This window comes from Narcine bancroftii, chromosome 3 (assembly GCF_036971445.1).
Source record: "Narcine bancroftii isolate sNarBan1 chromosome 3, sNarBan1.hap1, whole genome shotgun sequence".
Classification (NCBI taxonomy): domain Eukaryota; kingdom Metazoa; phylum Chordata; class Chondrichthyes; order Torpediniformes; family Narcinidae; genus Narcine; species Narcine bancroftii.
This window is the reverse complement of record NC_091471.1, coordinates 126,111,293-126,125,553: the sequence shown is the minus strand read 5'-3', so window position 1 is coordinate 126,125,553 and position 14,261 is coordinate 126,111,293. Positions and strand designations below refer to the sequence as shown.

Genomic DNA, 14,261 nt, shown 5'->3' with positions numbered 1-14,261 from the left:
TGTGAGGCCAGACAAATCTCTGTCTCTACCACCTAAAATTCACCATGTGAAATATACAAGTTGCCTCTGGTTTCCATCATTTAAATTTAACAATTCTCAGTCATGTTCCCTCCTCAACAGCCAACTATTCAACTTGCTGTATCTTTGCTATATAGTCAGCCTTTAGCACCAAAGAAGAGGTACAAGGACTGCTTAAAGAAATCTCTTGGTGCCTGCCACATTGACCACCGCCAGTGGGCTGATATCGCCTCCAACCGTGCATCTTGGCGCATCACAGTTCGGCGGGCAGCAACCTCCTTTGAAGAAGACCGCAGAGCCCATCTCACTGACAAAAGACAAAGGAGGAAAAACCCAACACCCAACCCCAACCAACCAATTTTCCCTTGCAACCGTGCCTGCCTGTCCCGCATCGGACTTGTCAGTCACCAACGAGCCTGCAGCAGACGTGGACATTACCCCTCCATAAATCTTCGTCCGCAAAGCCAAGCCAAAGAGTTCTCTGTGAAATATATGCCCATATAGTTTTGTCCTTTTAATCGCCCCCATATTTAATCACTTCATCATTCACAGCTGTGCCTTCAGTTGCCAAGGCTCTAAGCCCTGAAATCCCCTCCTTAAACCTTTAGCCTCTCTACCCATCTTTACAAATTACTCCTTAAAACCTCATTTCTTTGAGGAATTTTAATGATTTGCCCTCAAATCTCTGATGTGACCTGTTGTCAGTTATTTTTATTATTTGATGCAACTTGCTGTGTTGGGAGGTTCTGTAGTAAATTAGTGATGCTTGAAAGAATTCCATTGTTCCCTTTTCGCAAGGTCTAAGCAATGATGTGTGAATGAAATAATAAAGACAATGACTGGAGGTGGAAAGGAATAGAGCAATGGACAAAAATCAAAGAAACAGGAATCAGAGCTTGGGACACACAACAACTTTAGGCACATCAATTAAAATATGAAGGAAATGAAATCATCCTAAAAACATCAGTCAAAGGCCATTATGTCAGTAACATTTCTAAATGCAATCAAATGAAAATTTGTCAGTGCGAGAGAATCTTTCTTTTCTTTCTTTGGCTTGGCTTCGCGGACGAAGATTTACAGAGGGGGTAAATGTCCACGTCAGCTGCAGGCTCGTTTGTGCCTGACAAGTCCGATGCGGGACAGGCAGACACGGTTGCAGCGGTTGCAGGGGAAAATTGGTGGGTTGGGGTTGGGTGTTGGGTTTTTCCTCCTTTGCCTTTTGTCAGTGAGGTGGGCTCTGCGGTCTTCTTCAAAGGAGGTTGCTGCCCGCCAAACTGTGAGGCGCCAAGATGCACGGTTTGAGGCGATATCAGCCCACTGACGGTGGTCAATGTGGCAGGCACCAAGAGATTTCTTTAGGCAGTCCTTGTACCTCTTCTTCGGTGCACCTCTGTCACGGTGGCCAGTGGAGAGCTCGCCATATAACACGATCTTGGGAAGGCGATGGTCCTCCATTCTGGAGACGTGACCCACCCAGCGCGAGAGAATACAGCCAAATGCTTTTCCAAAATATTCAGGAGCAGAATTGTAGATGTTCTTATCTTACATTATTTCTGGTCTAATTAGATTCCCTAAACAGTGCCTATTATCTGTCTGCACTGTGAGGCATCTTGTCTTTGCATGTTAGTTGGACTGTGATACATTACCTAAAGTGTTACACAAGAAATAATTAGCTCAATTTCACAGTATATCCATTGAGGTTAATGTTCAGTGTAATTTTAGCAGATCATTCATGGCATTTCTCAAAATGAGTTAGAGGATACGCTGTTTTGTTGCAATAGGGTTTTTTTATTATGGTGGGAGAGGAATAACTCAGGGCACTGCATATTATCAGTCATTACTCCATTGCATGCTTGCCTCTGTCAAAAGGTTGCGTGTGTGTTCAAGTGCCACTTGAGAGACTTGAACATAAAAATCAAGTCTAAAATTTCTGAGTGACAAATGCTAGTGAGTTGCACAATGTGCCATTATTTAGTTGAAATGAAACAGAATCCATCTCTCCTCTCTCAGTTGAATGTAAAGTATCTCTTTAAACTATTTCAACAAAGAGCAAGATGGTTATCTGTGCTGGCCTGACCAATATTTATTCCTTACTGAACGGTAGAGAAAAAACAGTTCCCTCCACTATGCTGCTATTTGTGGGAATTTGCTGCGCACAGCTTGACGGCCTTATTTTCAAAATAAGTCAGAGGGTACTTTCAAAAGAACTTCATTGGTACAAAATTTCCTGTGGTTGCAAAAGGTGACATGAATGTGCACATCTTGTTACTTCTTTAACATGCCGTGATTGAATCTCATTTTAGTAAATTGTACTTTTATACTTCAGGATAATCCTTTGAAATGAATGCAATAACTTGGTCTATTATTCTGGGAAAATCATAAATGATGGCTTTCATTTCCTGCCCTATAAATTTAAATTAATGCCCTACTGGTTTTAATGCTTAGTTATATGATAATATGCAAAATAAAGTACTGAAATCAGCCGACAGTGAAAATACTAAGACTGCTGAGAGCAAATGCAGGAATGTTCTACCATTGCTCAATTGCAGGGTTCTGGGAGATTTTGAGATCTTTGAGGAAATTTTCAATAAAGGTCTTCAGGAAAATAAATCAACTTGTAAAATTTAATTATCCTTGTGTGAAACGTGATGCCCTATTTTCCCTTTCTATTCAGCCATCATCTTCCACAGTAGCCCAAGTTCCAACAATCCAAATAACGTACCACGATGCAGACATTTTTTTTTTAGTTACTTTCAGTAAAAACCTGACTTTTGAAATGGGAGAATCACCAAATCTGGAGGGGGGTTCTGATGATGTTAGTGCAATGGGCAAGCTCTTCAACCTACCAGAACCAAACACAAATCTAGCTTTCCCAACCTCACTGGCTCAATGTTACGGCCACCCCTGCCTCCCTTGATGATCACACCTCCCTCACAATCTATAATTTCAGTTATTGAAATAAGAACAGAAACTGATTCAGTATTTTGAAATAAAACACAACTTTGATTGGTAAAGAAAGTTGTTTGGGAATTGTGAATATTCAAATTTATAACCTTAAATGTAGAGTCATGAGTTTATTGTCATACACATAAACAATGATGTAGTTATGCACCAAAATTCTTACTTGCTACGGCCAAACTCCAATACCCCAAACCAGCCACAAGAGAGGGTCAATTCTAACTCTATTCTATTAATAATTATTAACACTACAAATTCTTATCCAAATCATATGCCTCTATTAACAATGATAGAAATTATACAAAGTATGCATGTTGGAAAAAAAAACAGACTTTTTTAGTCAGTGCCCGTAAGTTAAAAACAAAAGAAGGAACAAAAAAATTCCCAAAATCCAAGGTCAGTCCAGTCAAATGAGTCAATCCAAAAACACTGTCCACAGAATTCACTGTCCAAGTTTAATGTCCCAATTCAGTTCCTCTAGTGAATACTAAAGTACTCCATACGAACATAGGAGAGAGAGAGAGAGAGAGAGAGAGAGAATGACTGATGTTGCTTGGCAGTAAACTTACGAATCCTTAACAGGTTTCTTCACCATGGATTTTTCCTGGTTCTTCAAGGTTGGTTTGGCTTAACCACCTCCCTTAGGGAGCCTGTGCTTTTAATACAGCTTCCTCACTATTTCCTTCTTTGCAGCAGACAACCAAGTGACCCTTCTTTGTCACACTCTCAAATTCAGCCAACCAGAAAACTGTTCTCAACGCAGAGTGAGATCTCTGCGTAACTTTCTGGCTCCTCTACCGAACTCTCTGTCTCTTCCTTCACTCAGCCACGGGCATTCGGACTCTCTCTCTCTCACACACATGTTGATATTATGAATTTTCTCACCTCAGATTACAATCAGTGAGGACATCTCCTCCACAACCTATATCAGTATTGGAGCACCACAAGGCTGGATACTTGGCCCCATGCTCTAGATTGCTTTATGTGAGGCTTGGTGCTGATTATACCATGGTAGTGGGTTGTATAGAAAGAGGCAATAAGTCAGCATTCAGGAGGGAGATTGAAAACTTGGCTCAATAGTGTATTAACAACAATTTTGCACTCAATGTTGCCAAAACCATGGAGCAGATTGTGGACTTCAGGAGAAGAAAATTAGAGGTATACAATACAGTGATCTTTGGGGGATTGGAGGTGGAGAGGGTGGGACATTTTAAATTCCTGGGAGTCACTATTTCAGAGGTCCTATTCTGGACCTAACATACTGATGACTTCATGAAAAAAGCATGTCAGTTCTTCTCTTCCTCAGGAGTTTGCAGAGGTTTGGTAATGACATGGGAAACCTTGCCAAACTTCTACAGATCTTTAGTGTACTTACTGGCTGCATCACGGCCTGGTATGGGGGCACCAATACCTCCACAAAAGTTAGTGAAGGCAAAATTCTCCCCAGCATTGAGAAAATCTACATGGAACACTGCCATTGGAAGCAGCACCAATCATCAAGGCTCCACACCACCCACATTATGCACTGTTCTTGCTGCTGCAATCAGATAAGTGGTATAGGTGCCACAAGACTCGTACCACCAAGAATAGTTGCTACCCCTCCACTATCAGACTCCTCAACACAAACTCAATTAGAGACTCATTTAACGATTCTTACTTTGCGCATTATTTAATATTGAATATTAACTTTTTTTTCTCTGCCATACAGCCAATTTGATTAAATTTCTTTCTTTGTTTATATTTCTCTCCCTCTCTCTATATATATCTTTTCTTGATTACAGCTTTTTGCACTAACTGATAGTAGAAATTCTGCCTGGCCTGCAAGAAAAAATATCTCAGGGTTGTTTGTGATGTCATGTATGTATTTTAACAATAAATTTGAACCATTGGTGAATTAATTACCACCCGGGCCCCAAAGCTGAGCTTTAGTAAGGCTCACCCTGACTTTGACTCCTGCCCCACCTTTCATTGAATAGAATAAAGTGAAGTTAAGTTATGTTAAATAACATATTAGGGGTCTCCAAAGTGATTGCTATTGACCCCTGGAGGTCAATGGCACTATCCAAGGGGTCAAAAAATTGCCAGTAGGTCGAAAGGGAGTCATTAAAAGTCGATTGAACTTTTGAAGTTGAAAGAATTGTAGAGCCCGAGGTCCCCACTCCTGCTGGGCCCCCCTCTCTTCCAGGCCCTTAGGCTTAAGTCTACTCATCCTAATGATTAATCTGCCACTGATCTGAACTTTGAACAAAACAGGTACATAAGATTCACCAATTACAATAGCACAAATTAAATGACCACAGTATGCCAAGACAGAATAAAAGGTAATACAAAGGATAGATAATATCTATTTAATTGCAGTCAATGCAAGAAAATAAGTGAGATTTCATTGGTGCAGACAGATATTTTCAAGGTCCTGGAAAGGTTTATGGTTAGGTTTAAGATGGTTTAGGGAGGTTTAGGAGCCTGATAACTGTTGGATAAAAAGTGTTCTTGAACATAGGGTGCTAGGCTTAGGCTTCTGCATCTCCTGATTAAAGGAAGAAGTGAAAGGGATTGCAACAAGGATGATGGAGGTCCTTTATGATGTTGGCCTTCTTCAGGCAAAAGAACAAAAATACTTGAAATAAACTGTGTACAAAACTCAGGAAGAGTATTGTGACAATATAGAAATGCATTAAATATCCTCCTTTTCTCATTTTTTGATGTTTCTTTCTTGTATTTTCTAATAATTTTAAAAGTAAACTCAGTAGAGAGGAGATGGTGGAAAGTGGAGCACAAAATTCCTGTTTAACTGGAATGATGATGTAGTGGATAAATTCATTGTCTTGTAAACCTGAGGCCTGAACTAACAATCTATGAGCACAAATAGCGCAGATCTTCCAGTGGCTACCCATTTCAATTCCTCTTCCCATTCCCTTACTGACATGTCTATCCAAGGTCTCATGCTGCCAGACTAAGACCACCCACAAATTGGAGGAACAACACACCTTTCGTCTGGGTACCGTCCAACTAATTTCCATTTAACCTCCGTCTCGATACCTTTATTCCTCCCCTGTCACCCTTTCCCAGCTCTCTCTCTTCCCTTTTTCCTCTATCTCCTTTCACAGAACAAAAATTATTCTCATATTTCCTCTTATCATATCCAATAAACACATTTTGGTTTTTGGTCTAGACTCCTCCCCTCCCATTCTTCCCCCTTTCTCTCTCCAGTCTTTATTCAGACACCTTTCTGGTTTTTTTTTAATATACCTTGAAGGAAGGCTCAGGACTGAAACATCAAGTAATATATCTTTACCTCCTATGCGCGTTGCGAAATCTGCTAAGTTTCTCCAGCATTTCTGTGTGTGTTTTACTACAGTCACAGCCTCTGCAGACTTTCGTGTTTCATTTCAACTAGGGGATTTAAATTCAGCTAGTTAAAAACAAAAACAGTTTCATTCATGGCAATAATAAATCCATAGATATCATAAACACCATTTCCCACTTCCGTTGTTTTCTCTGTGTGTTGCACAGCAATCTTGTGAACTTGTAACTGCCGAGCAGATCATTCAGTTCCATAAAACTGGACAAGCCACCTGGCATCAGGACAAGCAAAATTGCACTCAGCCAAATTAATCATGCAGAATTCTCTCATCAAACATCTAGGTCTAAGAGATGAGTCTGAATTGGGAGAACTATAGCACAGACAAACCTATACTCACAGAAGCAGACCTAATACCTAAAATCTACAGATCGACAGAGCTACCCAAGGTGGTGGCACAGAACCAAATGTACAGTAGGAGTAGTGTTCTCATCACACTGACTTCAGAGATCCCATTGGATTCTCCCTCTGTTTGAATCAACACTCTTCCCCGTTGAACATAACTGGGAAGAACACCAAGTGCAAAAATAAAACCACAAGATGTACTCTGGGTTAGGAGTTATTGGTCATCATCATGGCCAGATCAGTAATACTACCTCTGATTAAGTTGGCTGAATGCAGAAGGACACAGCTGCTAAACTGGGTCGTTAGCAGAGTGGTACTTTGTTAAATACCAGTCAGCAGCAATAGAAATTACTCAGACAATGTTATATTTTTAAAAATATTTTAATTATTAATTAACAATGATATAATACCATATCTAATTTATCTACACATCCACACTTTACCTCCAACAATGTGTGTGTGTGTGCGTGTGCGTGTGCGTGTGCGTGTGTGTGTGTGTGTGTGTGTGTGTGTGCGGGCGCGTGTGAGTGTGTGGGGAATACCTTTGCCACTACACCTAAGGTCTAATTCTGGAAAGGCAGCTTAAAGTTCTGTCTCAGAAAATCCAATGTTGACGCATAGGCTTGAGATTGCTGAAACACGCAGGCTTTAGATGGATGCAAAGAAATTCACAAAGTAGGTGGGAGAGACCAGAGTGACAAAGTGCTTATTAACTCATAAAATACCTATCAAAGTGCTTCCAGACCAAAGTCCTTTTCTTTTAGTCATGGTGGGGTTCAACAATTCCCTTTGATGTGACTTTTACTTTGCCATGATGGTATTGAACAAGCCCCCTTTCAAAGTGCCTTTCCTTTTTGGTCATAGAGGGGAATTCACATTCCCCTATAACATGGAGAAATCAGACAAACTGTCTATCACCACACAAGGCCATGCTCAGCACAGTATCCCTTCAAAGGATGCTTCTCCAAGTACTGACTCCATAAAATGGCCACTACTCATTCCCTTATAACATGGGGAAATCAGATTGTCTATAACACACATGAGGCCACTTCAGTACTGTATTACTTTTCAAGAGCTCTGCTCCACAGCACTCCGTCCTCAAAATGACCCTATTGGTTCCCTTATAACATGGAGAAATCTGAAAAATTGTGTATTATTACACAAGGCCACTTCAGCACAGGATCCCTTCAAAATATGCTTTTTCAAGTCCTGCTTCCTTAAAATGGCCCCTGAACAAGCTCAGTACTGTATCTTTAATTGGTTGGTCACATTGTCTTTGTACCTGTACTTCATCTCTCTTCACATGCATCCAATTTAGTACACGCGGTCCTCAGCCTGCCAGCTCACAGTCAAACTCCCAAACTTGCAGCTTGATTTGTTCTCTTAAAGTGATAGTCTGACAATTGAAATTGAATTGGGAGCATGTAGTAATGTAAATAAGTGGTCAGTGGCAGGGTGGTACACAAACAAACTGGATCAGTGGCAGGGTGGTACACAAACTGGATCAGTGGCAGGGTGGTATGCAATAACTGAGTCAGTGGCAGGGTGGTACACAAACAACTGGATCGGTAGCAGCGTGGCATGAATAAACATATTTGTCTTGGCCTTATGAATTTCTCTGTTGCAGATCCATCTGACTATGAAAGCTTTGATTGGAGGGATCACCATTAAATTTATTGTGCAGTCAAAGACTTATCATCCAACCTAAGACTCTCCATCATACTGACTACCATTTACAACTTGATAAATAAGCCAAACTCAGAACAGATGTAATGACAGTGCTGTACTAGACATTCAGCAGTTGATGTAGGCCACCAGCAACAAAATTATATTGCAGTATAATCTACAGTCACATGGCCTGATATGTTCTTCATACTACACACACAGGTGCACCAAAGAAAAGGTACAAGGACTGCCTAAAGAAATCTCTTGGTGCCTGCCACATTGACCACCGCCAGTGGGCTGATAACGCCTCAAACCGTGCATCTTGGCGCCTCACAATTTGGCGGGCAGCAACCTCCTTTGAAGAAGACCGCAGAGCCCACCTCACTGACAAAAGGCAAAGGAGGAAAAACCCAACACCCAACCCCAACCAACCAATTTTCCCCTGCAACTGCTGCAACCGTGTCTGCCTGTCCCGCATCGGACTTGTCAGCCACAAACGAGCCTGCAGCTGACGTGGACTTTTTACCCCCTCCATAAATCTTCGTCCGCGAAGCCAAGCCAAAGAAGAAGACTACAATTATTATTCAGCAAGGGGACCAACTTTGTTTCAGTGAGGAGAAAGGTATGTTGGAGAAGAGCATGCATATCTAAAAGTGAGGTGGCAATATATCAGGGCTGCTACACAAGATAACACCAGTTCAAAGAACAGTATGCAAAAGAGAGAGCATAGTGATCCACAATTAACACATCAGTTCAAAGCTCCCCAGTCTGTTACATGAATAGTAGTGAATAATTAAATGGCTGTTGGAGGGAGAGACTGCAAAAGCATCTCTACTTTTGATAATGGTGCAGTCTAGAATATGATGAGGCTGAAGACTTTGTAGACAAATTCAGTCAGAAGGGCCAATGTGGACAACCTCACATGGCAGCTTTCAGAATTGAAGCAGTGAACTCCAGAAGCAGCCATGCCTGTTCCATTACAGTTCCACCATGTGGAATATTGCAAAAATGTGTCCAGTCCACAAAAATAGGATAATGCCAAACAGCTCAATCATATCCAATTAGTTTACTCTCAATCAGCAAAATAATAAAAAAAATATTTTGAATAGGATGATCACTTACTCATCGATTACCTTCTCACCAAGGCTTCTTTCGAGTTAGGGCCACTTATATTTAGTTCTCACAACAGCCATGATCCAACTCAAAAAGCTGATTTGAACTGTGAGAGTGACTGCCCTATTAGAATATCAACTCAGCATTTCAGTGACAATAGCGTCAAGGGGCCCTGGTCAAAATGAAGTCAATGGGCAACAGAGAGAAAACACTCCAATACTCAAAATAATTATGGTTGGTGCAGATCAATAACTCCAGCTCTAAGCACTGCAGCAAGAGTTCATTCATTTATCGTAGCAACCTTTCTTCCAATACAAGATCAGAAATGGCAGCTCTTTGATGATTGTGCCCTGCTCAACAACATTTGCAGATTTCTCAACAAATTAAGCAGTCAATGCCTGCACGCAGCAAGAGCTAAAAAACATTTAGGCATGAACTGATAAGCAGCAAGTAACAACTGTGTAATACATGTGCTAGACAATGAGCATTTCCAATAAGAAAGAGTCTAACCACCTATACTTGGGAGTCAATTAATCGCCTCGAACCATAACACCCACCCACCCTCGTTGTCTAAAAATCCAACTGAACCACCCAATAAAATCTGTGCCCATGAGAACAGGATCTGGGTCTGCAGCAAGAAACTCCTAATCATTTTCATTATTGACAAGGAGCAAGTCAGGGATGTCACAGAATTTTTTTCACTTCCTCATAATGAGTACAGGTCCAACAACACAGAATAAGTACTCTAACAACGCAAGTACTATTGTTGTAATATGTACGCCCTATAAAATTCATTCAGTTACTTGCCTGGATTATTCCAACAGTGGTGCCATGATCTCTACCACCAGTAGCATAAGAGCAGTAAGTACATCCATCATTAGCTCCACCCATGCAGATCTGATATCTGAATTGAACTTCCTACCAGAACACCATGGAAGTCCCTTCACCAAGCACTGCAGCAATCCAAGATGGAAGTTCAACAAAACTTCCAAAGGAAATTAGCAAAGACCTAAAAATGCCAATACTGAAAATAAACATACATCTCACAAATGAATACAAAGAAGAAGATAATAAACTCTCAGGTCATACTGTTTTTTTCTATTTTCTAAATGGCCTTTTCCTTTTCCTGGTACACGTCCTTGTAAGATTTGGATGCAGAAGGGAGACTCTGTTTCTGTAAACACACGGAAACGCTGGAGGAGATCAGCAGATCTCGCAGAGGTAAAGAGAAATAACCACATTTTTGGTCTGAGGAATGAGTAAAACTGCAGTCAGGCACCTGAATTAAAAGGGTGGGGAGAAGGGAAGAAAGTGCAGGGGAAGGAGCAGAGACCAACAGACAAAGGGTGTTAATTGGATATGTATAGGAGGAAAGGTGAGAATTGATTTGGAGAAGGGGGGCATTATGTGATCCCTTTCCCTATTTACCTATTTTTTGCTTCATTTTCTCTCTCTCTCTATGGCTATCTATTTGATTTTCTGTTTTATGTTGTCTACAGCATTTCTTACTGATTATCATCTTCCTTCCAATAAAGAACCCCTCATCTTCTTCTTCTTTGGCTTGGCTTCGTGGACGAAGATTTATGGAGGGGTATGTCCACGTCTGCTGCAGGCTCGTTGGTGACTGACAAGTCCGATGCAGGACAGGCAGGCACAGTTGCAGCGGTTGCAAGGGAAAATTGGTTGGTTGGGGTTGGGTGTTGGGTTTTTCCTCCTTTGTCTTTGTCAGTGAGGTGGGCTCTGCGGTCTTCTTAAAAGGAGGTTGCTGCCCGCCGAACTGTGAGGCGCCAAGGTGCATGGTTGGAGGCGATATCAGCCCACTGGCAGTGGTCAATGTGGCAGGCACCAAGAGATTTCTTTAAGCAGTCCTTGTACCTCTTCTTTGGTGCACCTCTGTCTTGGTGGCCAGTGGAGAGTTCGCCATATAACACAATCTTGGGGAGGCGATGGTCCTCCATTCTGGAGACGTGACCCACCCAGCGCAGTTGGGTCGTCAGCAGCATGGATTCGATGCTTGCGGACTCTGCCAGCTCGAGTACTTCGATGTTGGTGATGAAGTCATTCCAATGAATGTTGAGGATGGAGCGGAGACAGCGCTGATGGAAGCGTTCTAGGAGTCGTAGGTGATGCCGGTAGAGGACCCATGATTCGGAGCCGAACAGGAGCGTGGGTATGACAACGGCTCTGTACATGCTGATCTTTGTGTGTTTCTTCAGGTGGTTGTTTTTCCAGACTCTTTTGTGTAGTCTTCCAAAGGCGCTATTTGCCTCGGTGAGTCTGTTGTCTATCTCTTTGTCGATCCTTGCATCAGATGAAATGGTGCAGCCGAGGTAGGTAAACTGGTTGACCGTTTTGAGTTCTGTGTGCCCGATGGAGATGTGGGGGGGCTGGTGGTCATGGTGGGGAGCTGGCTGATGGAGGACCTCAGTTTTTTACAGGCTGACTTCCAGGCCAAACATTTTGGCAGTTTCTGCAAAACAGGACGTCATGTGCTGGAGAGCTGGCTCTGAATGGGCAACTAAAGCGGCATCGTCGGCAAAGAGTAGTTCATGGACAAGTTGCTCTTGTGTCTTGGTGTGAGCTTGCAGGCGCCTCAGATTGAAGAGACTGCCATCCGTGCGGTACCGGATGTAAACACCGTCTTCATTGTTGAGGTCTTTCATGGCCCCTCATCTAAGCTGCTGTTAATTAAATATACAAAAGCTTGCTGCAAAATATGCTTAGCAAACCAAATATTAAATTATGAAACCAACATTTTGTTAATCAACCATAGCTAGTGCAATCTGATTTTTTTAATATAACAGCAGGTTTAGAGTTTTGTTTGTGAACACCTGATACTTCATGCCTGTGAAATGAAAATGGAACTGTTCAAATTTCCACAGGGAAATACAAATATAAGCATCATCCCAATTAGAATTAAATGCAATCTGGATGTGTAAATATAATTGTCTATTCAATGATCCTATTATTTGTAATTCACGTGTCTCAAATAATTTCAGGCAATGAGCAAAATTCAATTATCAACAAGATGAATACATGTTAAAGTTTACTGTAGTCAAAACAATAGCAGCATATTTTAATTAGGCGCACATTAGCTTAATATGAATAACTCAATTTGCAGTACAGACCGGCGTCAGCACTAATTATTCTTGTGCAGGGGAAAAAAACAAATCTTTTACTCATCCACATTTGATGGAAATCATTTTAATTGCAAAAAAAAAGCAAAAAAAAAAACCTCAAGATGCTGGAAAACTGAAATAAAAAGAGAAATTTCTGGAAATACTCAGCAGGTTGGGCAGCATCTGTGGAAAAACAGATAAAAAGATTCAGATCAATGATCCGATATCAGTCAGGACATTAATCTGATTCTTTTTAACCAAAATTTGACTTTATTCATGATAAATTATTTACAAAAGTAAAACTGTTCAAACTCAGCCCCCACCCTTAGTTTCATATCCCGTCACTCTGGATTGTTACATTTGATTCTTTTTACACCATTACCACCTCTGTAGAACCTTGTCTTTTCTCCCACCTCTGTTGCTTGAGGGTTTTCCCCTCAGTTTCAGCCCAAATCATGAATTCTGTTTCTTTCTCTATAGCTGCAGTGTGATCTAATAGTAAAACACAAAAATCTGGCAACTCTGTAGTTGAAATAAAAACACAAATCTGGAGAAACTCAGCAGGTCAAACAGTGTCCTTTACATAGCAAAGGTAAAATAAATGGGATGCCTGGTATTAACTACATTGAAGTCAATGAAACATTTATTCCCTTTAGTAGGCAGAGATGTCCATGATCTGCTTTGTGCCCAATGGGCAATGTGCAAACTGATATGACCATTATAATGTCACACATAAGTTTATTTACCACATTAACTACATTGTCATGCAAATCATTAACATAAATGACAAATAAGATTGGACCCACCACTGACACCTACAGCCCCCACTGATCACAGGCCTCCAATCAAAAAAGCAACCCTTTCCTTCTATTTCTCCTTCCACCAAAACAGTTTTGAATCCTTTTGCATTGACCTAACCTTCTGGATCAACCTTCCAAGCAGAACCTTATTGAATACCTTGCTGACACCCAAATACAGGTATACTGCACCCTGCTTTATGAATACCTGAATTATGAAAAATTGCTTTTATGAAGAAAGCCATGTTCGCTTTTATGAAAGGATCTGAATGGGTTTTGAATGGGGTTTTGGCTTTTTACAAAAATAGCATCCAATAGTAGTGACTGGGTCTTCACTTTGCACCATTTTGACTTTCGAAAGGTTTTCTAGAAATGCTCTAGCTCATAAAGTGGGGTATACCTGAATACGTCTACAGCTCTGCCCTCATCAACTTTTTTAGTTACTTCAAAATACTCCCACTTACAAAACAGTGCTATCCCTAATCAGGCTTTGTTGGTCTAAGTGCAAGTACATCATCTCCCCCAGTACACTGACTGGTAACTTAACAACCACAGATGTTGACTTGTAATCACTGCTGCTCTTCTTGGACAACAACATGCACAACATTTGTCAACCTCCAGCCTTCTGGAACTTGACCTGTATTTAATCATGACCCATAAATCTCAGCCAGGGCATCTGCAATTTCCTCTCTAGCTTCCCATAGTATCCGTGGATATTTCTGATCACGATCAGATTTGTCGACTTTCAGCACCTCCTCAACTATAACACTTGCAAATATCGGAATACAGCCATTGACTGTCCCAAGTTTCCCAGTCCTCATGTCTTTCTCCACAATAAAAACCATAAGAGGAGAAATACTTGTTAAGGGCCTCATTCATCTGCTG

General features: G+C 41.2%; 1 protein-coding gene and 1 long non-coding RNA gene across 15 annotated transcripts in view; one reads left to right on the top strand and one right to left on the bottom strand.

Moving 5' to 3' along the window:
* ppargc1a (peroxisome proliferator-activated receptor gamma, coactivator 1 alpha) overlaps window positions 1–14,261 on the bottom strand; it is a 446,776-nt gene that overhangs the window by 264,954 nt on the left and 167,561 nt on the right. The gene's annotated exons all lie outside the window — the stretch shown is intronic.
* LOC138757542 (uncharacterized) overlaps window positions 13,378–14,261 on the top strand; it is a 28,728-nt gene continuing 27,844 nt past the window's right edge. The window contains exon 1 of the long non-coding RNA XR_011353666.1: window positions 13,378–13,557. This is a non-coding gene — a long non-coding RNA (uncharacterized lncRNA). The remainder of the gene's footprint in view (window positions 13,558–14,261) is intronic.